The sequence below is a fragment of the Oryx dammah genome, unplaced genomic scaffold (assembly GCF_014754425.2).
Source record: "Oryx dammah isolate SB20612 unplaced genomic scaffold, SCBI_Odam_1.1 HiC_scaffold_3, whole genome shotgun sequence".
Lineage (NCBI taxonomy): Eukaryota > Metazoa > Chordata > Mammalia > Artiodactyla > Bovidae > Oryx > Oryx dammah.
Window position 1 is genome coordinate 85,392,282 of NW_024070187.1, and position 27,697 is coordinate 85,419,978.

Consider the following 27,697-nt stretch of genomic DNA (forward strand, 5'->3'; position numbering starts at 1 on the left):
CTTTTTACAGATACCTGCACCTGTTTCATAACCTCTCCTGGCTATAAACCTGAGCACCAATGCTTGACCTATTGTAAGTCAGAAAGTTATGTAAGGAAAAATAACAGCTTTGCATTTTAACCTCTTCCCTGTCTTTACTTTAAAAAAAATAAGATTTAAATCAAAAATGGTTAAGAAGAGAAAACCCTTTTTGTTTCTGTAAGCAAATGTCTGACCTTGTTCTGAATTGGTAAACTGCATAGGTCTAGCTTTACTAAGTTAAACTCCCAGAGTTCGTCTTGTGATACTGGTGGGTACTCAATAAATCATTGCTGTAACTGTTGATAATGAATATAGGTAATAAGGAGGGTGGAGATGCATTTTTCCCTTTTGTGACTTGGTATAAAAAATTCCTTTTCAAACTTGTAGGAGGATATCTGTAAAGACTTTATGGTGGGTCATTTATGCATCCTCGTATAATTTGTTCTAGATACAACAGTTTTTATCTTCTCATGGAAACAAATTGGAAAGAAATAATGAGACACCATTTGGAATTGTTGGCAACTTTAAATGTTCAAAAAAAAAAAAAAATGAAGTCACAAAAGCAGGGGAACAAAAGGCCTCATCCTGGCTGATTAGATGATTTAACCAGCAGTTGTTGTTGGCACCAAAATGTCAGCTAGAATTTCAAAAAAAATCTCAGAGGGCTGGTAACTCTGTCCTCTGTGGGGAAAAGATCTAAAATGTATTCCTCAGTATATCTCTTGGCATACAGATTTCCCTTATGAATTTCTAATTGGAAGAAAAATATGAGGATATGGTATTGTAAGAAAAGCCAGGAGTGAGGCAAACAGTAGTAAAAAGCAGGACTCTGCTGCAAAGGAGCTTTATCCTTTGCTGTTTGGGAAGCAGTCAGACTATCGTGGTGTTTCCTCCTGCTGGCATCAAAATTCCTGTGGCTTAAATATTGATGTTCAGAGGGAAAGACCCCAGGAAAAATAGACTGGCAACGTACTCATATGTATTGTAAAGAGCTGCAGTGGGGTAGCACATATAAGATCTTTTTCCAAACATTAAGCAGTGTCTATTTGGGGCATCACCTTAAAAATAGGGTTCGTGTTGTTGTGATATAGAAGAAAGTGCTTGCAAGGAGAATTCACATTCAACTGTATGTACCACTTTAAAACATTTAAGGCTGCAGTGCTTTTATAGATGATGCTCATTTGTTAGTGAAGTTTATCAGCTGTATGAGTCTCAGCCCTTAGTGTTCATATAAGGATATGTGGTCAGGGGGAGCTCTGAGTGTCTTCTGACAAATTTCCACATGTTAATAGGGAATATTAACCACACACAGTGACGTTAATGAAGCTCTTTATTCTGTGTTTTTTTGTTGTTTATTTATTTAGCACTTTTCCGGGGGTTGTAAGAAGCTGGGTATCTTGTGCTTATGTCCAGCTCATGTGACACTTGTCATTCTCCCAGAATAAGAAAAGTTTCTTTCTTCTCCTGTACAGTCTTCGGTGAAGTACCCCCCAGAGCCAAGTTCTACATTTCTAGCTTGCCTCTTTTGACTTTTGTTTTAGCTATACTCTTATCAGTTTTCAATGAACAGGCTAAAAGGTAAGCAACTGAGGTTTTTTTTTTTTTTTTTAATCTATACAGTTGGATTTTTTTTTTGAGTTTAATAAAAATGTTTATTTAAATCTGAAAAGTTGGCAGAAGAATCTCAGATTTACATAACAGTTTGTATCCAGTAGTTTTCTATACAGTTGGACTTGTTTCAAATTGTTGATCAGTAAAATCATATGTGTCAGTTTCACAAATGGTATAATATGAGCACACTGTATATAATCTTTTTGGGAGAACATTATAAACCTAACTAGGTTGAGAAGCAGTTCTAAGCTTCACAGTGAGCTTTTGTGAACTATCCAGCTTGAATCTCTTCCTTACTGCTGTGTGAAGCCATTCTGTACTACTCTCCAGTGAGATGCAAGAGCCAGCAAACAGCAAGTAAAACACTACATCTTGGAAAAGATCAATGGACAGAGCATTTGATCACAGAAAAGCTGAAGTGAGTGTCGGGGGGCGGATTCTAAAGGCCAGATGGCCATGCAGAAGTCTGCCAAGATTTCAGAAGTCCTAGGTCAGCCAAGCCAAGAAATGGACTGCACTGTGCCTATTATACAGGTAGTACTAGGGTAAGGGGGCTTTCCTGGTGGCTCAGACAGTAAAGCGTCTGCCTGCAATACAGGAGACAGGGTTCGATCCCTTGGGTTGGGAAGAGCCCCTGGAGAAGGAAATAGCAACCCACCCCAGTACTCTTGCCTGGAAAATCTCATGGACAGAGGAGCCTGGTAGACTACAGTCCGTGGGGTCGCAAAGAGTCAAAGAGACATGATTGAGCGACTTTACTTTCTTTCACTAGGGTAAGGAGTCCTGGCTGTTTAGCAGAAAAGATGTGTATAGGATTAGAAAAAAAAACCGGGGAGTTTCTACTTAGGTTTTTCCTAATAGTGGCTGGATTCTGTGATCTTTGTGTCTACTGCCTTTTGCTGACATGCTCTGTTGCTTATTGATTGCGCTGGTTATGCTTAGATGCTGCGTGATTCTCTCTGACTACCCTCCTTTCCTTATATAATTACTTACTGAGTTGCTGATAAATGTTCAGCAGTGTGCTAAAGCTGTATATACAATGAACAAGATGATCGTGGCTTTCACCCTTATGGAGTTTATGGTCTAGTGAGGAACAAAGGAAATGGGATGAGTAGTTACGATAATATATAGAAAGGAATAAGAAAGAGAAGGTACAGAGCTCTCTAGACACACATAACAGGGGAACTAATGTAATCTAGAGGGCAGAGGTCTCTCTAGAAGGGATATGCAGGATGAGGCTTGAAGGCAAAGTACAAATTTACTAGCAAGTAAGGGAATATGCCAGATAGAGAAGACAGTGTGCATGAAGTTGTAAAGCTGAAAGAGACTTTGGCAGAGCTGAACAGTTGGAGGGTGAAGTGGAGGGAAGGATAAAATGGAGGGTTCTGGAGGGTTTCTATTTCTTTCTTTTCTGTCCTGTATTCTAGGATATGAGGTAGGCATGGTGGAGGTGGGGAGAGGGTTTTGAAGAGCACAGAAATTTAAATTTTGGCAAGAGGAAGTACTTCATTGGAAGTGGAAGTATGTCTCCAGAAATGTATCATGGGAGCAGAAATTGAATGATCTACAAGATCAGAGGATTGGGGTTAGATTAAGATTAAATTATCGATATAGTGTGGCTCCTAGTCCCTGGTAGCTCAGAGGTTAAAGCGTCTGCCTGCAATGCGGGAGACCCGAGTTCGATCCCTGGGTTGGGAAGATTCCCCTGGAGAAGGAAATGGCAATCCACTCCCGTATTCTTGCCTGGAGAATCCCATGGACAGAGGAGCCTGGTGGGCTACAGTCCACGGGGTCTCGAAGAATCGGACACGACTGAGCGGCTTCACTTTCACTTTCACTTTCCTAGTAGGCTGGAGGGTAAAGTGAAGGGGAAATAGTTTGACAAGCAATAGAATGTAGAAGTAACTGAGATAACCCAGACAATATGTGTAGAGAAAAGTAAGAAAACTTTAGAATCCTGAAGAGCATTGGCCTTGAAGTGACAGAGGAAGAGTTGCAAAAAAAGATCCAGCAGGAGGGGCCAGAAAGCAAGGGGAAAAACTAGTAAACAGTGATATCACAGAAGTGATAGGAAGAGTCCTTTCAAGGCTGGACTTACCTCAGGACACAGGATTTAAGAGGGTACCAGAAATCCCAGTGATTATGATAGATAATGTTTTAATGCAGTGTTTGGAGAAAACCAAGTTAATGTAAAAAGTCATGATAAAACATCAAACTTTTAAATAAAGACAAGATCAGAATTATTGAGTTTTCCTTTTTGCCTCAGGCTTCAATAGGCTCCTCAGGATACTACTACACAATTAGATTTAGAAATCTTTTATGTTTAGATATCTAATATTTTGATCACATAGAAAGAGAAAGTGATAAACTGTATTAAATGTAGCTGAGAAGTCAGTCAGGAAATGGGTTGAAAAGAGCTCATTGGATATGGAGACAAGCATGCTATTACTATTAAATATTTTCTTTACTGTGTTTTCATAAATCATAATGGGGGTTATCTTATGTCTCTGCAAACATGATTACCATGTGACCTTTTCTGAATTAGGAGATTATATCAATACATGCATTCTTTTTTTCCCCTTAAAATTGTTTTTTATCTGGTAAAATACATATAATATATAATTTGTTATCATAAGCATTTTTAAGTGTCCAGTTCAGTGTTATTAAGTACCTACATATTGTTGTACAACCATCACCACCATCCACTTTCAGAACTCTCTTCATCTTGCAAAACTGAAACTCTATACCCGTTAAAAACTTATTTTGATATAAAGTCTATTTTGTCTGATATAAACTAGTATAGCTATATTCTGCTCTCTTTTGGTTACTAGTTGCATGGAATATCTTTTTCCATCCTTTCACTTTCCATCTGTTACTGTCTTTGAATATAAAGTGAGTCTCTTGTAGAAAGCATGAAGTTGGATCATGGTATTTTTTCCCATACTGTCAATCTCTGTCTTTTGATGGGAGAATTTAATCCATTTACATAAGGAAGGACTACCATCATTCTGTTGTTTTCTGTATATACTTTATAGTTCTTTTGTCTTTCATTTCCTGTGGTAAGAGCTGAAATTGACTAATATCAATAGGACTGCAATTTATTGCCCAAGTCTTCTCCTGAAAGTTGCAAGCCTTCAGTAGACTCTGGAGTTCCAAAATAGTTAAATCAGACAGATTCTGCTAGTGTGATTGTTGTCTGTGAGAAGGCAGATTCCTGGCACTTCCTATTCCATCATATTCCCAGGATCCTTTCTCCCCAAACACATTTTTAACCTCATGGAGTTTTTGTATCAACTCTAGGGCAAAATGAAATAATTCCTTAATGTTAAGAATCCATCTCTTTGTAAGTTCTCTGGATGAATCCTTATTCTTGCCTAAATACATGGAGCTTGCCTAAATCTATGACCCTGTATATCTGAGGGTCAGAAATACAGGCTAGGAAGTGAGGTAAATAGGTACAATTGCTAAGCACATACCCCCGTGAAAAGTCAATTGTTTCATTTGTAGGCTTTTGTAACTGGGAGGCACTAGATTCCTACTAAATAATTCACTTCCTGATGGCCTCCCCAATTTGAAGTGCTATGTATAATCAGTGCTATGTTCAATATAATCCCCATACCCCTCTCTGATAAAGGTGTTACCCACATTCCTTCCCAAGTGCTCTGTTGCTTTTTATTCAGATCATACCTTGGGTCCTTTTATGCTCAAATGCTATTTTTATTTCAATCATGGTTGGGACACCTCAGATGATTAAAAATCACTTGTCATATCCCAGCCACCTGTCTAAAATCTGGGGAGCTCCATTTTCACCTCTCAATGTGTCAAAAGCTTAATTACATTTACAAGGTAAACATCTTTTATTTATATCTCATGAGCTCAATCTTTGGCTCTAGAATGACCAACCATTGTGGTTTGGCTATGACTGTCCAGGTTTTAGCACTAAAATCCTGTGTGTGGTTAATCTCTCAGTACTGAGTAAACCTGGACTATAGGCCACTCCATTTGGCCTAAAAATATTTCCTAGGTTCCTCTAGTAAAGCCACCTCTTTCTTCCAGGTCTAAGAGTAACATGTGACTTTGATAATTTTACATATTCATTTTCTTGTTAAATTTCTAAGGATGTCATTCAAGGATTATGAACATTCATGGATTGCTGAGAGTTTAGAGTGAGAAGGGAGTTAAGAGATCCTGCACTACAAACCATCTCATTTTACAGATAAATAAAATTTCAGTTGCATTAGGAAGTTTTTGCTGTCTTTGTTCCACTCTAGCTGCCATGGTACCAGTTTTTTGCAATGTCTTCAAACATCTCCTTTCCCACTAATTAAAAACAAACGATTATGTTGGAACATCAGCTATACTAACAGGAAAAAGTAGTATTCCGTTAGTTTTAAATTGTCCAATAATCTTTTTCTAATGCCTTTATTTGCGTCATAGGCGTTTTAACTTCTCTCGTGTCTAAAGTTCAATGTCTCTCATGGATTACTCATATTATCTGAGTGTGAAAATAAATATGCTTGGGTTAATTAGCATCAACTTTAATAAGATCCCAAAGTAATTTTATACAATGCTTCCTGAGAAAAAAGAAATTAAACTTGATAACTGAAATGATGGGATCTAAAATATAAGCAATACAAGGGGTTTGAAAGAAAGAAAATAAGCACAGAAAAGGGAGAAAGATGTGAATACTGTGTGTGATGGATAAAGAAGGTTTTCTTTGCAAATTCACACAATCAGTCAGTTCAGTCGCTCAGTCGTGTCTGACTTTGCCGCCCCATGGACTGCAGCACACCAGGCTTCCCTGTCCATCACCAACTCCCAGAGCTTACTCAAACTCATGTGTATTGAGTCAGTGACGCCATCCAACCATCTCATCCTCTGTCATCCCCTTCTCCTCCCACCTTCAATCTTTCCCAGCATCAGGATCTTTTCCAATGAGTCAATTCTTCACATCAGGTGGCCAAAGTGTTGGAGCTTCAGCTTCAACATCAGTCCTTCCAATGAATATTCAGGACTGATTTCCTTTAGGATGGACTGGTTGGATCTCCTTGCAGTCCAAGGGACTCTCAAGAGTCTTCTCCAACACCACAGTTCAAAAGCATCAGTTCTTTGGTGCTCAGCTTTCTTTATGGTCCAACTCTTACATCCATACATGACTACTGGAAAAACCATAGCTTTGACTAGATGGACCTTTGACGGCCAAGTAATGTCTCTGCTTTTAAATATCTGTTTAGGTTGGTCATAGCTTTTCTTCCAAGGAGGAAGCGTCTTTTAAATTTCATGGATGTAGTCACCATCTGCAGTGATTTTGGAGCCAAGAAAAAAACAAGTCTGTTTCCATTGTTTCCCAATCTATTTGCCATGAAGTGATGGGACTGGATGCCATGATCTTAGTTTTTTGAATGTTGAGTTTTAAACCAACTTTTCACTCTCTTCTTTCACTCAATGGACTTTGTTATTTTGCCCCCAAAGAAAATCACACAATGACCTTTGTTATTTTGCCTCCAAAGAAAGTCAGAGTCCAATGATTTTCAAAAAGTAGATTGATCTCACCAGCTGGTTGAAAACTCAAGTACCTGGCTTCCATGGTTGGTCAGTCTGATTCAGTGGTTCTGGAGTGGGACTTTGAAATCTCTATTTTTAGTAAATTTCAAAAGTGACTCAGAGATGCAACTGATCAATGGAGTGATGTCTGGAACCACTGGGCTAGGCTATTTGAAGAGGCTTTCCTAATTTCAACTTGAGAAAAATATTCCTGACTTCACTTTTTATGCTTCCTTCAAAGAGAGGAAATTTGAGAAAGTTAGAGTTACATTTTAATGTAAGAATAAGAGAATTTTTACCCTCCACTTTCACTTTTAAGAGTATATTAATGTCCTGAAATGAGACCTGCTATAAAGAATAAGGGTACATACCTCTAGAGGGCATGTAGAGCTATGCAAGGCAATTTATACATTCTACACTTGATCATAATGAAGAGATAGGGTTGGCTCCTGGGAACTGCCAAAGAGTCCAGCATCTTAAATCTTGTCTGACTTGTGCTATAGAGATTACATAGTCCTAATAACGTGGAGAAGAGATGTCTGAAGTCTCTCCTGTTCACTGTCTATGATAGAAGTATCTCTTACCGAGTGTATGTTTACATGACCATATACACATACCCTGAAAAGTCATCTGGGAAACTAACAGGAGGCCCTAAGTTCTTAATTAGCAGAGTGGATTCTCCTGCCCTGTCACCTAATGGTATAGCAGAAGATGTGCTTGGCAATTAATTGGATGGGCTGTAAGACTGAAATCCTGACCACTTTGGTCATTAAAGATCCCAGGATACACTCCTTATGGCAGGTGGAGTCCTAGAATTATTTCAGCCTTGATAATTAAATTCGATTCTGCCCAGCTTCCCTGTACACTTTCAGCTGGACTCTCTTCCCTTTCTATCTTTGATTGCAGTGAACTGGTACATTAATAGAGAGCCACTAGACACCACAGATGATTAAAATAAGTAACAATATCTCTTAATTTATGGAGTGAGATTCCCTGAGTTATTGGTAGATAGGTAGCACAATTTATACAAAGAGAAATTGCTGGGTTGGCATCTAAAGAGATATAGTGAGTGAAAGTCACATAGTTGTGTCCAACTCTTTGTGACCTGTGGACTGTCCATGGACTGTCCATAGAATTCTCCAGAGCAGAATACTGGAGTGGGTTGCCATTCCCTTCTCCAGGGAATCTTCCCAACTCAGGGCTTGAACCCAAAGAGATATAGTACTACTTTTGAAAAATTAAACCTGTTACACATTTCAGTGTATAATTAAAAGTGCATGCTCTGTTAGCTTTGAGATATCATTTGAAAGTTTTTTTCATTTATTTTTTATGGTATTCTAGATAGAAATATCATAAAGGATATTCCATATCTTTCTAAAACCAAAATTAACAAGCATACTTTATTAGCAGGCCAAATCCATGTGTTTAACTGAAAAAAAAAAAAAAAGCAACCAAAATATAAAAAGGCTGATCTGAGTATCTAAGATAGAGGTAGCGATAAGAACAGCAAGACATACTGAAAGTGAAAGTTGCTCAGTTGTGTCCAGCTCTTTGCGACTCTTGGAATTCTCCAGGCCAGAATACTGGAGTGGATAGCCGTTCCATTCTCCAAGGGATCTTCTCAACCCACTAACCCAGGGACTGAACCCAAGTCTTGCACACTGCAGGTGGATTCTTTACCAGCTGAACCACGAGGGAAGCCCAAGAATGCTGGAGGAGATAGCCTATCCCTTCTCCAGTGGATCTTCCCAACCGAGGAATCAAACCAGGGTCTCCAACATTGCAAGTGGATTGTTTACCAACTGAGCTACCAGGGAAGCCCGCAAGACATACTGCTAGCTTGAAATTTGTTGATGCAGAATCTGACCTCATGTTTCTTCACTATAAACAGTTAGTCTGATTCTAATCTTCGACTACATTCTTTCAAAGTGAGGAATATTTGCAGTATAGCATGCTTTCTCTTAACAGTTGTTTTTTATTACCACAAACTGTTTTAGTAATAAAGATTTTTAAAGCAGATTATTTATTTATTTTTGGTTTTACTGGGTCTTCGTTGCTGCTGGGGCTACTCTCTAGTTGCAGTGCATGGACTTCTAATTGCAGTGCTTTTTCTTGTTGCAGAGCACAGGATCTAGGGCGAATGGGCCTCACTAGCTGAAGCTTTTGGACTCAGTAGTTGTGGTCTCAAGCTCTAGAGCCTGGGTCAGTAGCTGTGGTGCACTGGCTTAGTTGCCCACTGGACCACCAGGGCAGTGTAGTACAGATTTTTTCTCAAGTAAATAAAAATATAGTGAACTGAGTTGCTGAAAATAGAGTGCTATTATTAATATGCAAGGTGAGCAAACTCCTACAAATGATTGTTTAGCAAGTTGTCTGCTTCTGGGAATTACATTTTTCTCTGAAATATTTTTAAAGATATGAACAAAATATTATTTTCTCATTGTGGATAATAATTTTCCATTTGAAAAGTATTTAAGCCAGACTCTGTTAATGGACCAAACTAGTCCTTTATTTGGTATGCAGATTAACTCATACATATTTGGGAAAGCAAAATATACTGTTCAGTTTCTATGGTTTGTCACTATGTTTGAGATGATATCCAGTGGTAGTTTGTTTTTGTCTGTTTTGTTATTATTGTTAAGATTGTTTTATGTTTCAGATAATAAACCTGGCTCAAAATTTCCTCCCTTGAACACAAAATGGGTCAACACACACACACACACACACACACATACATATGATGTTAAAAATTTGCGAATTTTGTGACCATTTTCTGTGCATCTCTTCTCTAACGCATGATAAATATTGCTTCACTTCAATTGGATAAGAGAAAAAAATCAGGAGGTGGACACCCGCTGGTTTTCATTCAGATCAGTTCAGTCGCCAAGTCGTACCCGACTCTGCGACTCCATGAACTGCAGCACACCAGGCCTCCCTGTCCATCACCAACTCCCGGAGATCACTTAAACTCACGTCCATCTAGTCGGTGATGCCATCCAGACATCTCATCCTTTGTCGTGCCCTTCTCCTCCTGCTGGTTTTCATTACCTGAGTTAATAGGAAGAAGTTTTTTATGAAAGTGCATTAAGGGTGCTTATAAAAATGTTTTAAGTATAAATATATGAAAATAAGTGGAATTTTATCCTTATAATGGCAACCCACTCCAGTATTCTTACCTGGAGAATCCCAGGGATGGGGAGCCTGATGGGCTGCCGTCTATGGGGTCGCACAGAGTCGGACACAACTGAAGCGACTTAGCAGCAGCAGTAGCAGCAAGGTTCTTTCAAAATAGTGAAAATTCTCAGGAAAATATACAGCTTGTGAATGAACCTGTCCTGTACTTGAAAATAAAAATGTAGCTAGAACTGATGTTTTGGAGAAGGCAATGGCACCCCACTCCAGTACTCTTGCCTGGAAAATCCCATGGACGGAGGAGCCTGGTAGGCTGCAGTCCATGGGGTCGCTAAGAGTCGGACATGACTGAGCAACTTCACTTTGACTTTTCACTTTCATGTATTGGAGAAGGAAATGGCAACCCACTCCAGTGTTCTTGCCTAGAGAATCCCAGGGACGGGGGAGCCTGGTGGGCTGCCGTCTATGGGGTCGCACAGAATCGGACACAACTGAAGCGACTTAGCACAGCAGCAGCAGCAGCAGCAGCAGAACTGATGTTTAAATGGGAAAATTTTTAAAGCTTAGAGAAAAAGAGTGAGAAATAGTACATCATATTGTGTTATATCTTATACCTGCTTAAACAGCTTAGTGGAATTTTGGTTACTCATGGCTGACTGCAACATGTGTTCACCCCCTTTTCTTCTAGAGACTTCTCTGAAATGAAAGTAATCAATAAAAATTCTTATACCTGCAATGTCAAAGAGAGTGAGATAGAGGCCATTATCTAGTGGGAGAATTCCTACATTATTAATTTGATATAGGGATCTACCCTTCTGTGGGTAAACAGCTAGCCCTTCCAAGAGCAAAGGGTCTGATATTGCACTATACTGTAGTTCTAGTTTCTACTATGATTTCTTCTTTGACAAATGCAAAATTCAGAAGTTTATTTCTTAACTTTTAAACATATTTTCTAGTTACTTCTATTATTGATTTCTACCTTAATTGCATTTGGAAATCCTACACTGTGTTTCTTTTGTGGTTTCCTTAGAAATTACAACATGAATCTTTAATTCATCAGAGTCTAAAGTTAACCAATATCTTTATCCTTTTTTTGGACAATACAAGGTCCTTAGGACGCCTTCACCTCACATACCTCGCTTCTGTTATGTGGTACTGTCGTCAAAAACTAATTAACCCACAGGATACTGCTATTATTGTATCATAGAGAAAATGTTTATTTAGCTTTATCTACATACTTACCATTTACTGTGCTCTTTGTTTCTTTTGTCTTCTTTAGCCTTCTATCTAGGAATATTTTCCTTATGCTCAAACCACACCCTTTAGAGGGTGTTTTTTTTTGTAATTGAAGATCTTTTTGTGGTAAAGTATCCTGTTTTTGTTTTTCTGAGAGTATCTTTATTATGCCTATATTCTTGAACAGTTACTGCTGCTGCTGCTGCTGCTGCTAAGTCGCTTCAGTCATGTAGTAGACCTCAAATTGGCAAATATTTGCTTTTAGCATGTTAAAGATATTACTCCACCATCTTCTGGCTTCCACTGTTGCTTTTGTGAAGATAATTGACCATCTACTGCTCATTTTAGTCTCCTTCTTATCTCTGGATTCTTTAAAGATGTTTAAAATTATTATGATCTTTGAGGTTCTGCTTTTTCACTATGGAATATATTGGTCTGAGTTTCTTTTTATTTATCCCATTTGCCACCTCCAGAGAAGCTTTGCATTGTTTCTGTCAGGCAGCAGTGAATACCAGTCTGGGACTGGCTCAGCCATGTGCATGGCTCTGGGTTCCTCGATTCATCCAGATGATAACACTTCAGTATTTTCTGAAGTTGCAGTCCTTTGGAACCCTAGTTTACTGAGGAGAGCTTCTTTATTAGAAACTTCACAGTGTGTGGGCCCTGGGACTTGAGTTTATTCCCATTGGTGGTCAACGCCATCACGGCAATTCTGCTTCTGTGCTGGTTTATCTCTGGAGTGTCTGCATTCCTTTCAATTTGGCCTCAAAATTGCTTAATAACTTGTGATTTCTTTGCTGCTCTAAATAATACTGAACAAATATTTGATCTGGTAATTTTAGTCATTTTCAGTAGGAGGATGGCCTGAACAACATTTTCTGCCATTGCTGGAAACCAGGAAGATTTTAATGTAATTCTGGAATCAGAAAGTGGATGGAATAGAAATAATCAGTAAAACTAAGAGGTGGAATTTTACTACTGAATGTTTTCAGAAGACAATCATAGAAATTTGATTTGCCCCATAGAATTTCACAAAGGCTTTAGACTCAGCGATGCCAGATAAAGAGGGGAGTGGAGGTGTAATGGAGGGCCTAAAAGAGATTGATTGCACAGCACTGACCAAAGGTGCCTTTTCCCTGTAGGAAGTTTCTTTGAAGAAATTCAACTGTCATTGATTTCCACATGCTGATCTTGGAATTTCCCCCAGAGTATTCTCTTGGACATCTTCTTGTATGTAGTTATGGCAAAGCGAAATCCATTGATTAAACACTGTTAACATACACAGAACTCCCAACCATTTTTAATGTATTTGTGCCTCATATCAATATGAACAGCAACCAAGGAATAGCAAAAAAAATGTACAAAGTTTAATTTGTGAAAGAAGAGACAGAGATAAACAAATAACATAAAGTCAGAGAAAACAGCTGCCTGCAATGCAGGAGACCCAGGTTCAATTCCTGGGTTGGGACAATCCCCTGGAGAAGGGATAGGTTACCCACTCCAGTATTCTTGGGCTTCCCTTGTGGCTCAGCTGGTAAAGAATCCGCCTGCAATGCAGGAAACCTCAGTTCGAACCCTGGGTTGGGACGATCCCCTGGAGAAGGGAAAGGCTACCCACTCCAGTATTCTGGCGTGGAGAATTCCATGAACTGTATAGTCCATGGGGTGGCAAGAGCCGAACAAGACTGAGTGACTTTCAGAGAAAACTGCAGCAGTGCAGAAAACCTCAAAAGATTAAAAAACTAATGCCTTATAGAGATAAGAAAGAAACTACTTTCATAAAACAAGAAAAGGATAAAATAAAAAGATAGAAGAGAACAATGAAAGTCTTTTGAAAAGCAAAAATTTAATGGCTGAAAAAATATCAGCAGAAGAGTATCTCTCAGACAGTATAGCAAAAAAGTCAAAGATATGGAAAGTAGAGAAGAAGAGACTTAAAGGAGCAATAAACTAATTGGTGTTCTAGGAAGAGATAACAGAGCAAATGAGGGGGAATATATCAAATATGTAAGATAAGAGCTGAAGTAAGCAGGTTTCTGGATCTAAAGCCCATACTGAATACCTTATAAAATAAATCCAAAAGACCCATATCAAGGAACATAAGTTTACATTGCAATATCCTAGGGGAAAAGGGTCAGTAATGTCCCAGGATAGCTCTTGTCCCATAAGCCTAGAAAATAATCAAATTGCACTCAAGTGCCAGAGGGCTGTAGGAGGGAGTTACTCCCCCCCATACCTGTAAAAGACTCCATAGCATTACTGATAGATAGAGCTTTCAGAAAGAAAAATGGAGAATTATTATAATAAAAATTCTACAAGAAGAAATAAGCTTCAGGAAAGACATTTCTCCAAGAAAGAAAATATATCTACCACTTTGGTGAACTTTATGTTATCATATTATATAAATATTGTTTATAAACTTTAAAATAGTTATGTAACCAATAATGTGCTGCTGCTGCTGCTGCTGCTGCTGCTAAGTCGCTCAGTCGTGTCCGACTCCTAGCGACCCCATGGACTGCAGCCTACCAGGCTCCTCTGTCCATGGGATTTTCCAGGCAAGAGTACTGGAGTGGGGTGCCATTGCCTTCTCCGAAGTGAATGCTTAACAAATGGCTCTCAGAAATGCATGTATTTATATACATACATTTATTATAAATTTTACTTAAATCCAAAATTATATAAAAGATACAAGGGGTTTCACCAGTGGCTCAGACGTAAAGAATCTGCCTGCAACGGAGGAGGCCTAGGTTTGATCCCTGGGTTGGGAAGACCCCCTGGAGGAGGACACCATAACCCACTCCAGTATTCTGGCCTGGAAAATCCCATGGACAGTGGAGCCTGGTGGGCTACAGTCTGTGGTCTCAAAGAGGCAGACACCACTGAGCAATTAAGCACAAAGGATACGTAGCCCACAATATACAAATAATGATAAGATATACAAAACTCTATTGTGTAAATTCCATAAAGTGATTGATTCTCATGTAATGTTTTGTTGATTTTTCCTGAATTCTTAAACTATAGCAAATATGGTTGCAACTGACAAAGGAACATACTTTTAATATGAATGGTTGTTGAGTTTTCTTTTAATGGTTGTTGAGTTTTCTTTTACTCTAACAAGTAAGAAAAAAATGAAACAATAAAGACGTATGTCAGAACATCACTGATTTACCAATGACATGAACAACCTCTTTGCTAAAATGAATAATATTCTTTGAATAATGGAAAAATATACCCTCATTTTTGTCTATTCACAACATAATGGGTACAAATATAATACACTTCTACATTTTATCTAAATTATAAAAGTTTTTCCCCATTATTTTCCTGACTCTAAACAAGTCTAGACAATCATCAAGCCAATAAATCAAACCTGAGATTATGGCATTTGCTGACTTATGTGGTAAAATACTCCCACCATGAATATTTTGTGATTTATGTGGTAAAATACTCCCACCATAATCAATATCAAGCTACTACTGTGACCTCACTAAGCAGAGTTGGGAAGGTATGTGTAGTAACATGCCATTATGTAGTATTTCTACCATACAGATACAATAGATATGAGTGACCTCAGAAATATAGATAATAGTAAAATGAAGTAACATAATTCAATTCAGTTCAGTCGCTCAGTCGTGTCCAACTCTTTGTGACCCCATGAACCACAGCACCCCAGGCCTCCCTGTCCATTGTCAACTCTGGAGTTTACCCAAAATCACATCCATTGCGTCAGTGATGCCTCTGTCATCCCCTTCTCCTCCTTCCCCCAATCTTTCCCAGCATTAGAATCTTTTCTAATGAGTCAGTTCTTTGCATCAGGTGGCCAAAGTATTGGAGTTTCAGCTTCAACATCAGTCCTTCCAATGAACACCCAGGATTGATCTCCTTTAGGATGGACTGATTGGATCTCCTTGCAGTCCAAGGGACTCTCAAGAGTCTTCTCCAGCACCACAGTTCAAAAGCATCAATTCTTCAGCGCTCATCTTTCTTTATAGTCCAACTCTCACTTCCATACATGACTACTGGAAAAACCATAGCCCTGACTATGTGGACCTTTGTTGGCAAAGTAATTTCTTTGCTTTTTAATATACTATCTAGGTTGGTCATAACTTTCCTTCCAAAGAGTAAGTGTCTTTTAATTTCATGGCTGCAATCACCATCTGCAGTGATTTTGGAGCCCAAAAAATAAAGTCAGCCACTGTTTCCACTGTTTCCCCATCTATTTGCCATGAAGTGATGGGACCAGATGGCATGATCTTAGTTTTCTGAATGTTGAGCTTTAAGCCAACTTTTTCACTCTCCTCTTTCATTTTCATCAAGAGGCTCTTTAGTTCTTCTTCACTTTCTGCCAAAAGGGTGGTGTTATCTGCATATCTGAGGTTATTGATATTTCTCCCGGCAATCTTGATTCCAGCTTGTGCTTCTTCCAGTCCAGCGTTTCTCATGATGTACTCTGCATATAAATTAAATAAGCAGGGTGACAAGAAGTGTAAATTAAGTATTTATTGCCTTTGTTTTAAATATAATTTATTTAACTTTAAGTTTGTATAATTAAATTTTTAATAATGGTTGTGTTTAATAGTTGGCTTGTGAAATTCCTAAAACAATAGACTCTTGCAATCTGGCACAAGATGTTTCCACCATATCACCAGATATAGTGCTGTTTAGGTGAACTGGGAATGGAACCAATAGATAAATATTCATTTCTCATAGCATAAAGCAAAAATATCATGACTAATGATGTTAAATGAAAAAATAACAGTTTTCTAAAGATTTTTGTATAATCACTGAATTATTTAAATATGATTATAAGGAGAAGGATTGGGAGGCAAACTGGTTGTGGGGCAGGACAAGGCTGTTATTAGAAGCCTTTCATTTAATATTTAACCCTGGATATTTACTGATTTGAAAATAATCAAAATAAAATAACTAAATTAAAAATAAGGTTTAATGATATAGACATTTTGAAATAATGTGAGGTGTTATTCTTGCTCCTTCTATCCTGTCTTATTCAATGCTCCAGTCTATCAATAAGGAAAAAGGTCTGGTTTACTGTTTGAGAATCTTCTACATCAAATGACTCCGAAGATCTAAAATTTGATATAGCCTTTGGATATTCCTAGTTGAGCTGGTTTTAACTGGTGTTATAAAATTTGCTAATGTTTGATAAGTAGCGTCAACTGGAACAAATCTGAGATGTTGCCATTTTGAGTGTCTAATTTGCTGTTTTCTTCAGGCAGTCACTGAACTCTCACATTTTTAGGCTTTTGCGGGCTCACTGGGATTTTAATTAGGTAGCTGAATCCCATATGTTTATGTGTACTGCTGTAATTTCTCTAGTATGTGGTTGTAGCACTTTAACACTCTCCTTTCCCAGAGGACATGTAGTCTGCAGTCTGGTAATTTGATATATGATGTAATCACAGGAAATATTACAGTTAATCAAATGTCCTAGACCCACCCACACCTTCAAATCCTGTCTGATAAATGAGTGTATTATAAATTCTGTTCATTCTTCTTTTATCAAGTCAGTTTGTTGTTTCTTCTTTCTTATTTTCCTTTTCACACGACTAATTTTCATTCATGTTACCTCATTTTTGTCTCTTTTTTTAAAATTAATTTTTAAGTTGCTGGCCATGCCATGTGGGATGTTTATTCCTCAACCAGGGATTGAACCCATACCGCCTGCAGTGGAAGCATAGACCACTGGACCACCAGGGAAGTCCCTTACCTCATTTTTAGATTATTGCTCTGGCCTCCTAACTCATCTTTCTACCTCCAAACTCAAGCTTTCAATCCTTGATAGACAGAATAATTATCATAGAAAAAAATAATTTTCCAAAAATATTGCTCTAATGTCTCTCAAAAATCTTCAGTGGTTTCTTTTTTTTCCAAAATACGTTTACACCCATTCACTAGACCAGAAATCTCCAGAGTCAAGTTGGATATGCTTAGAGGATGTGAAAGACAATCCCCTGGAGTAGGAGAATGTGACAGAACTTTTTACTGCAGTTTCCACACTATATAAACAATTGTAAATAATTTTAAGTAAAAAAGAAATTAGGCTTTGCCAGTAGTCATGTATGGATGTGAAAGTCTGACTGTGAAGAAAGCTGATGCTGAAGAATTGATGCTTTTGAACTATGGTGTTGGAGAAGACTCTTGAGAGTCCCTTGGATTGCAAGGAAATCCAACCAGTCCATCCTAAAGGAAAGCAGTCCTGAATATTCACTGGAAGGACTGATGCTGAAGCTGAAACTCCCATACTTTGGCCACCTGATGCGAAGAACTGACTCATTTGAAAAGACCCTGATGCTCAGAAAGATTGAAGGTAGGAGGAGAAGGGGACGATAGAGGATGAGATGACTGGATGGCATCACCACCTCGATGGACATGAGTTTGGGTGAACTCTGGGAGTTGGTGATGGACAGGGAGGCCTGGCGTGCTGCGATTCATGGGGTTGCAGAGAGTCAGACACGACTGAGCTACTGAACTGAACTGAACTGAACATGTCATAGAGCTTCCCTTGTGGGTAAGCTGGTAAGGAATCCAGCAACAGTGCAGGAGACATGGGTTCGAAGATCCCCTGGAGAAAGAGAAGGCTACCCACTCCAGTATTCTGGCCTGGAGAATTCCATGGACTATATAGTCCATGGGATCTCAAAGAGTCGGACACAACTGAGCAACTTTCACTCACTCACTCAACATGTCATATACAGATTGATGCAGGGACTGTCTTTCAGATTCTATGACAGGTTACCATGTCACTCGTGGTATCTGAAGTGATATCTTGAAGTAATAGTTGAAGTTTCAAAGTGCTTAGAGGATAGTAGTTTATCTTGGGGAATAACTTCCAGCATACTGTGGTATTTTTCTACTTAAATGCGTCTAGTTATGATTTATTGATTGTATGGTTTAATGAAAGAGCAAGTGGCTTACAAAGATTTCAGAAGGAAATTTCACAAAATAAACTGGCTTCCATTTTCTGTTAGAAAAGAATAAAAAACAAAACATCTGAAGAAAAAATCACAGATTAAAGAGAAGAGTAACTGTAAGTATGAGAGAACAATAAAAACGACCAAGCTGTTACTTCTCTTCAGGTAAAAGAACTGAAACACTTTGTAAGCCACGTTATGCAGTAAAAATAATGCAGTTAATCAGGTCTGAAAAGAATTTGGTCATTGTAAAGTAAAATAAAAAATAAATAAATTCAAAGATAAAAAAAAGAATTTGGTCAAAATGATTCAAAATTACTGAACTAACAATTTGAAATATGAATTCTTACATTTAATAATACATCTTACTTTAAGTGTACATTGTGGTTGAGTTGTTAGTAATAGTATATGTGTGCGCATGCTCAGTCACTCAGTCGTGTGTGATTCTTTGTGACCCCATGGTTTGTAGCCCGCCGGGCTCCTCTGTCCATGGAATTTTCCAGGCAAGAATACTGAAGTATGTTGCCATTTCCTGCTCCAGGGGATTCTCCTGATCCAGAGATGGAGCCTGCCTCTCTTGCGTCTCCTGCATTTGATTGGCAGGCAGGTTCTTCACCACTGCACCGCCTGGGAAGCCCCTAGCAATAGTATAGAGCCATTAAATAAGCAAGATACTTGTAAACTGAGCATGAGAAAAGCGCAGATTCAGGTTTTGTGGAGCTTGAACCTGAGTTAGTTTTGGAGGCCTCTTTAAGAGTAAAAAGACAAAATTGCATATGCAAAATCAAGTGTGAAAATGACATTTATTTAGAATGAGAAAAGAAATCACAACAGATTGCTCATTTTAAGAAAAGCTAGAAATACCAAAATAACACAAGATCCAGAAAAATAACATAATGTTTTTTGTAAGTGAACTGCTAACATGCTCTATAATGCTTTTTTCATGTGTGTTTTTAGCTGCATCTTCTTTGAGCACCCCTTAGAATGACAATCACTTTTTAACATATTCTAAAGAGAAAATAGAAAGATAAGTCATGCTTTCTGTTAGCATGATCAAAATTTGTTTTTTATTGTTGATAATAGTTGCTATTAATAATGTTTCACAGATTTTTGAGTAGTAGTAAATTTGGGGAACCCTCTATCACGTTTATATTTGAGCTGTAAGAGTTGGGGGAGTTTCAGATTTTATCATTGGTATGGGTTCCCATTTCCTTGCATGATATTTTATCATGCAAGACTAAATGCTCTTTGAATTAACAATGCTAATTTATTAGAGCAAATTCAAGTGCATTTAAAAATTGCCCTTATGTTGTAGTGAGCTATATAATTATATAATCAAATTATTCTTATACTGTATATCCTGACTTATTGATAAATATGTGTTGGAGTTCTGTCATAGGAAAACTAGTTTGTGGCAATTTTGTATGCCACTTTATCCAGAACTGTCAGATTTCACCAGAACAAGATATGTGAGACATGATAAAACATGCTCTGATAGCCCAGATATACAAAATATGTGAGTTCACATGCAGCCATACTCACTGATTGCAATATTGCTGTAGGTTTGTGTCTTGAAAATGCCAGAATTATGACAATTTTGTTTCACATTGTTAGGGGAAGCACACTGACTGAAACTGCCCACCCTGGCCAGGCACCATAGTAACCATTTGCATGAGTTGTTTTATGACAGGAGGTCCTGGTAAGGAATAGGGAACTAATAAGCCACCACCAACGGGAATAGTTCAGGAAAGGTCAAACGTGTCCGTCCATCTCCCAGAATCCTTCTCTCTGGCATCCACCTTGGCTGAACAAGGCATGCACCACCAGGAGGGACTCAGAATGATTGGCTAAGGACAACCCGGAAACTAATCCCATCACCATAAAACCTGAGACTGTGAGCCAAATGTCAGAGCTGTTCTCCTGGGTTCCCTTACCCTCCACCCGGGTGCTCTTTCCCAATACAATTTCTTGCTTTGTCAGCACATGTATCTCCTTGGACAATTCATTTCTGAATATTAGACAAGAGCCTAGTTTTGGGCCCTGGAAGGAGTCCCCCTTCTTGCAACAATATGAATACAATAAAAAACAAATCTATGATTTATTTAAAGTTGAATATGATGACAGAGATAATTCCTATGGAAAACCAAACCCTTCACTTATCATCTTACACATCTGGTGACTGGAAGAATTTTTCACAGACTCGCTTCTGGTTCCATAATTTCAAACCTTGTTTCTCTTCCACTTTCAAATATTTTTGGCCCTGTACATCACAGAACACACTGATATTGCATCTTCATGTCACTATCGTATATCAGTACAGTGGGCAGGAACATTCCTGAAAGGCAGCTTCTATTGGGATGGCTAGTGTTAACCTGAGTTCATAGAAGAGCCTAGGAACCATATAAATATATCCTATTTAACCTGAGCTATGGGCTTCCCTAGTAGCTCATGTGGCAAAGCATCTTCCTGCAATGCAGGAGACCTGGAATCAGAGATCAGTGTTTGATCCCTGAGTCAGGAAGACCACCTGGAAAAAGAAATGGCAATCCACTCCAGTATTCTTGCCTGGAGAATGTCACGGACAGAGAAGTCTGGTGGGCTACAGTTCCTGGGGTCACAATGAGTCAGACACGGCTGAACGGCTAATACACACACAAACCTGAGCTAGGACTTCCCTGGTGGCCCATTGGTTGAGAATCTGCCCTGCCACGTGGGGGTCATGGGTTCAATCCCTGGTGTGGGAAGATTCCACATGCTGCAGAGTGGCTCATTCTGTGTGTCCTAAGCACCGAACCTGTGCTCTAGAGCCTGGGAGCTGCAAGTATTGAACCCATTCCGATAGCCAGTGCTTCACAGCAAGAGAGGCTACCACAACGAGAAGGCCACACACCACTAGAGAGTAACCCCTGATTGCCACAACTAGAGAGGGCACATGTGTAGCAAAAAAGACCCAGTGCAGCTAAAACTAAATAAACAAAAATTAAAAACACAAAACAAAACTTGAGCTAAATGTGTTCCCAACTCTATTTCCCCTTATTCAGATCCAAAAATTGCTTGCAGCCACTTATGCCTCATCCAATAAAAAGGAAGTGCCACAGAGGCTGTCAGAGTGGAAAGAAACAGTCTTAATTGTGGTCAAAATGCTCTACCTTTATCTCACCTCTGCAACCTTTGCTGAAATATATGACCACATGGCTACATTCCAGGGGAGATGCTCAGTCAGGTGAGGGCTCTTAAACTCAAGCTTCAGTAGTTTCATAGTAAATTTGTCTCTGTCTTCAGAATGAAATATTTTAATGGTGACCCTGATGCTGGGAAAGATTGAAGGCGGGAGAAGGGGACAACGTAGGATGAACTGGTTGAATGGCATCACCGTCTCAATGGACATGAGTTTGAGCAAGCTCCAGGAGTTGATGAAGAACAGGGAAGCCTGGTGTGCTTCTATGAGGTTGCAAAGAGTCAGACACAACTGAGTGACTGAACAACACCAAAAAGGAAGTGAAACAATAAAACATAGAATGTTGCTGAACTTAATGGTAAATTCTATTGAGAGTCCTTTCTTACTTAAAAGTAAAAAAAAAAAATACCCACTCACATATCTTTTGCCACTTATATCAGCCACTAAAACCAACTATCAAAATACAATAAATGTAGAGCCAGACTTTTGATCACTGTATCACCAAACATTATTAAAAGATTAACAAAGTGTATTAAATCATACTGTTCTCATTAAAAATATTGATTTTTCACTGATGACAAAAAGTTTTTGTACCGCAATTACAAAATTTAAAGAAATATAATTTTATTTCATTCTTTGTGACCCCTTGGACTACAGCCTACCAGACTCCTCTGTCCTTGGAATTCTCCAGGCAAGACTACTGGAGTGGGTTACCATTCCTTTCTCCAGGGGATATTCCCGACCTAGGAATTGAGCCCAGATCTCTTGCATTTCAGGCAAATTCTTTACTGTCTGAGCTACCAGGGAAGCCCTCTATAAAGTACATGCTATATCAATTAGTTATACATGTACTCAGTTCAGTTCAGTTCAGTTGCTCAGTCATGTCCAACTCTTTGCGACCCCATGAATCACAGCATGCCAGGCCTCCCTGTCCATCACCAACTCCTGGAGTTCACTCAGACTCACGTCCATCGAGTCAGTGATGCCATCCAGCCATCTCATCCTCTGTCGTCCCCTTCTCCTCCTGCCCCCAATCCTTCTCAGCATCAGAGTCTTTTCCAATGAGTCAACTCTTCTCATGAGGTGGCCAAAGTACTGGAGTTTCAGCTTTAGCATCATTCCTTCCAAAGAAATCCCAGGGTTGGATCTCCTTGCAGTCCAAGGGACTCTCAAGAGTCTTCTCCAACACCACAGTTCAAAAGCATCAGTTCTTCAGTGCTCTGCCTTCTTCACAGTCCAACTCTCACATCCATACAGGAAAAACCATAGCCTTGACTAGACGGACCTTAGTCAGCAAAGTAATGTCTCTGCTTTTGAATATACTATCTAGGTTGGTCATAACTTTTCTTCCAAGGAGTAAGCGTCTTTTAATTTCATGGCTGCAATCACCATATAATTGGAGATATGCTAAAATATTTGCTAATTAAGATGAGCAATCCAAACTATTTGAGTATCATTGAATTAGGCATTATATCTGAGTATCATTGAATTAAGCATTAAAGAGCCTCTCTAGTCTGAATTATTCCCAGTCCCTAAAAAAAGTCTTTATATTCTTGTTCTAGCGTCATTATATGAGTGAATCCTACCCCACCTTCCAACTTGGAATATCCCCTTTTCTTCTGGCTAACTCAAATTTTGTCTGTCTGCAGTGACCTTTCTTCAAACACTCCCTTGGGTTCTTCAGTTTTTAGAGTTCTCTCATTTTGATATATGAATGGTACTTACTATTTTTAACATGCTCTTAGCACCAGGTGATAGCATACCTTAAGGAACTTCTTTTATTATCTTATTTTTTAATGCACGTATGTCTTATTTTGCAGCTTCTCAAAGGTAAAACCTCTTGCTCAGACTTTTGTATCTCCCCAGCACCTTACACAAGACTATGCAAATAATAGATCCTCTCTGAAGATTTGTGGAATCAATACCATTTTTGGTAAAAATCAAGTTAAGGGGAGATATCTTTGGTGTTCACAAAACCCTTGTGGGGGAGGGTGTGTGTCATAATGACAGATTTTTTTCATCCCAATGACACAGTGGAAGAAAGTTCTCCCCTTTACACATTTATCCCATGCTGAGAGTACACTCATCATGAAGAATATCAAGTAAGTAGTATACACTCAAATTTCAGGCTATGACACTAAAGGGAAAGAATGGCTTTATTTAGAGTCATAATGCCATTAATATATTCTCATTACCAAATGAGATAATTTTATCTTCTCAGCAATTTAGTTTTCTGCCTTATTCATTGTAAGATCATGTTCACTAACAGGAGCAGATGGGAGGCAGGGGTGTGTCTGTCCACCTCATGCTGGTTTGGCAACTCAGCAGAGAGGAAACAAATTGATAAAAAAGAAATCCTATTTCCTTTTTGAGATTTTTGTGATGGCTCCTTTCGGTTTTTCCTTCTTGGAACTGAATTTCACTGTGCCTCTGAAGATGTTGGTTCTTTTTTAACAGCAGAGGTCCTCCTAGCTCAGCAGTGCTCCAGGATCAAGTAACTACTCATCCTAAAAGCGTCAGCTAGTTGGGAACTGTGTGACTTAAACGGATTATTAAAAAGTCATTGTCTGTGCTGTAACTGGGTTTATGCTGTCTTTTCATCTCGACACCTGCTGACATCTCAAGGTTCTAATTAGCTGCCAATCAGGGTAAAAAAGCTCAGAATAGGCAGCATTGTGCCTAGAATTACTATGGGGAAGTATATGCAAATTACTTGAGTTAAAGAAGAAAGACTCTGTACTTTAGAGAAGGAAAAGCTATATTAATCTAGGATTATCAAACACTGGTAAATGTGTTATTGACCTTGTCATGACGCCAGACAGAATAATACCATGATCCAGAGCCCAGATTTCCTGGACACCGGTAAAACATGCTGGCTGTGCCCTGGCTGGTTCCATCTGAATCACCGAGAGTGGAAAGAACTGAGCTGGTACTAATCTGAGTGTGTCTGAGGCCCCAAGCCCATGAGATCAGGACAGGCTCTACCCTGTGCCACCCACCTTTTCCCATCTGTATCCATCTCCTACTGTGTTATCAGACTCTCCAGATGGAGCTTCCTGTGCAATTGTTAATTATTACTATTATTTTTATCTCTTTACCCATAATGTCTCTAAATCTCCTGGCACTGCAACTGTTGTCTTTGTTGGAATGAGATGATAGCCTTCTGAGATGGAGATGGCGGCGTTTCTTTGTGAGCTCTCAGAAGCAATGTGGATACTATTTAAGTTTTAAAAAAATAATAATTATGTCCTGACACTTTAAAAAAAGTGAATTTCTTTGTAATTAGTTCTCCTGTTCAGGATTGCTTTGAAATTCACTAGGGCTTTTCCTTTATACAAGGAGATGAGATTCAGCTTGTTTCCCTTGTTTGGGATCCTTTGGGATGAAAAGCACTATAGAAATGTAAGCTATTATTAATCCGCCCCTTCTCAAGACACATGTTGACGGGGGCTTTAAAATGTATATCAGCTGACAGTATGTTTCGGCTCAAAGGAAGCTGCACAATTATTTTTAAGCATGTACTTTGAAATTGCCCAAAGTCTGTCTATTGCCATGGAAATAGAAGTGGCATCCTGTGGCTAAGCATCCTTGTTGGTTTTAGAAATTACTGCAAGTTCAGTCAGACCAGTGCTACCTCTTGGATAATACCTAATGCTTGTCTCTAAATAGGCTGTATAGCAAGGAGGGAGGAGCGGGTTGGGCTCTGCCTGGATGCAGAGCGGCAGATGGATCTTGCAAATTTCCTCCAAAGCTTTGCATACAATAATAGGGCCTTGATAACTGTTATCTCTTTTGTGATTGCTTACAGGTATTGCAGAGAAAGAGAAAGTCGTCATGTCTTGCCCCATGTAGCTTTACCAACTGTGTACCTACTTGGAATTTTTAAGTCCCACTTCCTGTTACAATGTTACTTCACAACTAGTGTTGACTAACCCCAAAACCATCCAGAAATCATAATCTTTGTTACCTTTGTCCTCTGCAGGATTTCAAGTGCCTGCACATGTGTGCCACTGTGTTAGGCCCTGTAAAGGCCAGAGAGCTCAAGACCACCCCATGCTAATGGAGATGTGGAGAATGTTGTGGGAAGCAAGCTAGCAAGCTTTGAGCACCAGAGGAATAGACAAGGTTGTACATTTGCATCGCTTATCAGTTACTGCTCACTACATTTGGTGATTTCCATGTTTATCAGGGTAAGATTTGTGGAAATTTTGGATATTGTCATCCTAGTTTGGAAATGGTGAAAGCACTTGAGCTGTTTTTAGTTCCTTGTCCCTGTACTCCCTAGGGAAAATTTTTAGGAGCCTTAGGTTAGTTGCATGGAAGTGTTCAGCCATCTTTTCAAGGTCCTTGTTCAGTTGCTAAGTAGTGTCCGACTCTTTGCAACCCCATGGACTGAAGCATACCAGGCTTCCCTGTCCTTCACTGTCCCTGGAGTTTGCTCAAACTCATGTTCATTGATTTGGTGATGCCATCCTAACATCTCATCCTCTGCTACTTCTGTCTCTGACTGCCCTCAATCTTCTCCAGCTTCAGGCTCTTTTCCAAAGCGTAGGCTCTTTGCATCAAGAGGCCAAAGTGTTGGAGTTTCAGCATGAGTCCTTCAAATGAATATTCAGAGTTGATTTCCTTTAGGATCGACTGGTTTGATCTTGCAGTCCAAGGGACTCTCAAGAGCCTTCTCCAGACTTCTAGGTTAGTAGCATGGAAGTATCCATTCATCTTTTCAAGGTTCCACTTGGACTTTATTTCCTGCATAGCTCTTTAAGGCTAATGTTTCACCTGGTGTTCCATGTATCTATTCTCCTCCAAACTCAATGGTTTAAACAACAATCATTTATTTGCTTCTGATTCTTCAGTCTTTGTTCTCTTGCTTTTAAGTTTTCAGGGATTCTATCAATATATATTCTAACTCAGAGATTCTTTCCTCAGCCATGTCTAGTCAACTCATAAGCCCATCAAAGGCATTCTCTGTTTCTGTTACAGCATTTTTGATCTTCAGCATTTCCTTTAGTTCTCTCTTAAAATTTCCATCTCTTTGCTTACATTGCCCATCTGTTTCTGCTTGCAGTTTATTTTGTCTATTTGAGCCCTTAGCATATTAATCATAGTTGTAAATTCCTGATCTGATAATTCCAGCATCCTTGGCATGTCTAGTTATGATGCTTGCTCTGTTTCTTCAAGATGTATTTTTGTCTTTTGGTATGCCTTGTAATTTTTTTCTTTATCGTAGGGCATGTTGTACTGAGTAAAAAGAGCTGCTACAAGTCAGCCTTAATAATATGGTGGGGAGGTAGAGGGAGGCAAATGTTCTGTAGTTTGATGATTAGGTCCAGTCTTTTAGAGAGCCTTTGTCTTTGGAATGTAAACTTCACAAACACTCTTCAGGGTTTTTTCTCTCTTTTTTTTAACCCCTCTTCCCTGATATCTCAGTTAGTAAAGAATCCACCTGCAATGCAGGAGACCCTGGTTGATTCCTTAATCAGGAAAATCTGCTAGAGAAGGGATAGACTACCACTCCAGTATTCCTGGGCTTCCCTTGTGGCTCAGCTGGTAAAGAATTTGCCCGCAATGCGGGAGACCTGGGTTCAGTCCCAGGGTTGGGCAGATCCCCTGGAGAAGGGAAAGGCTACCCACTCCACTATTCTGGCATGGAGAATTCCATGGACTGTTATAATCTATGGGGTTCCAAAGAGTCAGAAACGACTGAGTGACTCTCACTTTCACTTTAGGTGAAACTGACTAGAGCTTCCCAGGTGGCTCAGCAGTAAAGAATCCGTCTGCATTGTAGGAGCTGCAGGAAATGGGGGTTTGATTCCTGGGTGGGAAGCTTCCCTTGGAGGTGGGCATTGCAATCCACTCCAGTATTCTGGCCTGGAGAATTCCATGGACTGTTACAGTCTATGGGGTTGCAAAGAGTCAGACACGACTGAGTGACTATCACTTTCACTTTAGGTGAAACTGGCTAGAGATTCCCAGGTGGCTCAGCAGTAAAGAATCCGTTTGCATTGTAGGAGCTGCAGGAAATGGAGGTTTGATTCCTGGG

The 27,697-nt window shown here is 39.2% G+C and overlaps 1 long non-coding RNA gene across 1 annotated transcript; it reads right to left on the reverse strand.

Annotated features, from left to right (window-relative positions):
• Positions 1-1,646: 1,646 nt before the first annotated feature.
• LOC120861415 lies at positions 1,647-17,944 on the reverse strand. Its single transcript, XR_005720536.1, has 4 exons — positions 17,935-17,944; positions 11,346-11,354; positions 8,943-8,948; positions 1,647-1,740 (listed from the first exon to the last, which is right to left on the reverse strand). It is a non-coding gene; the product is annotated as an uncharacterized LOC120861415 (long non-coding RNA).
• Between the last annotated feature and the right edge of the window lie 9,753 nt (positions 17,945-27,697).